The sequence below is a fragment of the Phaethon lepturus genome, unplaced genomic scaffold (assembly GCF_000687285.1).
Source record: "Phaethon lepturus isolate BGI_N335 unplaced genomic scaffold, ASM68728v1 scaffold22762, whole genome shotgun sequence".
NCBI lineage: Eukaryota > Metazoa > Chordata > Aves > Phaethontiformes > Phaethontidae > Phaethon > Phaethon lepturus.
In genome coordinates, this window is record NW_010524377.1 from 1,119 (window position 1) to 1,638 (window position 520).

Consider the following 520-nt stretch of genomic DNA (forward strand, 5'->3'; position numbering starts at 1 on the left):
CCTGCCTCCTGAAAAAATTAGTTTTTAATTTCCTTAATTAGTTTTAACAAACACAGGCAAGATCAGGGCAGAAGCAAAAAGTAAAAAAAAAAAAGAAAAGCTGCTTTAAAAAGGACACTCTGAAGGAGGGGAGCTCTTCATGGAGGCCTGTTGACAGAACAGAAATGTTCAAGGACCAAAGCAGTTGAGGTCTGTGTCTCATATGAGTTAGTAGGGGTCCTTAGTAGGGCAGTTCTAGAAACTTTTGCCTATGTGCTGTGTACCTACTATTAAACCACGAACCAATGATGCAAAGCCTTATGCAGCTGAGGAACCAGTGTCAGCAAGTCACAGATTTCAAACCTGGAGTAATTAAAGCAGAGGGTCTCCCACGAAGATGCGGGGTACCCGCTCAGCAAGGGAAGCATCACGTTTTCTCTTTATGACCCCCGCAACCCAAGCAGTGCTAGGGATCTCATGCTGCCTCCCCGGCAGTGCTGTATTTGGCCCGCTAGTGCCAGCGTGCGGGAGGGGAAGAGCG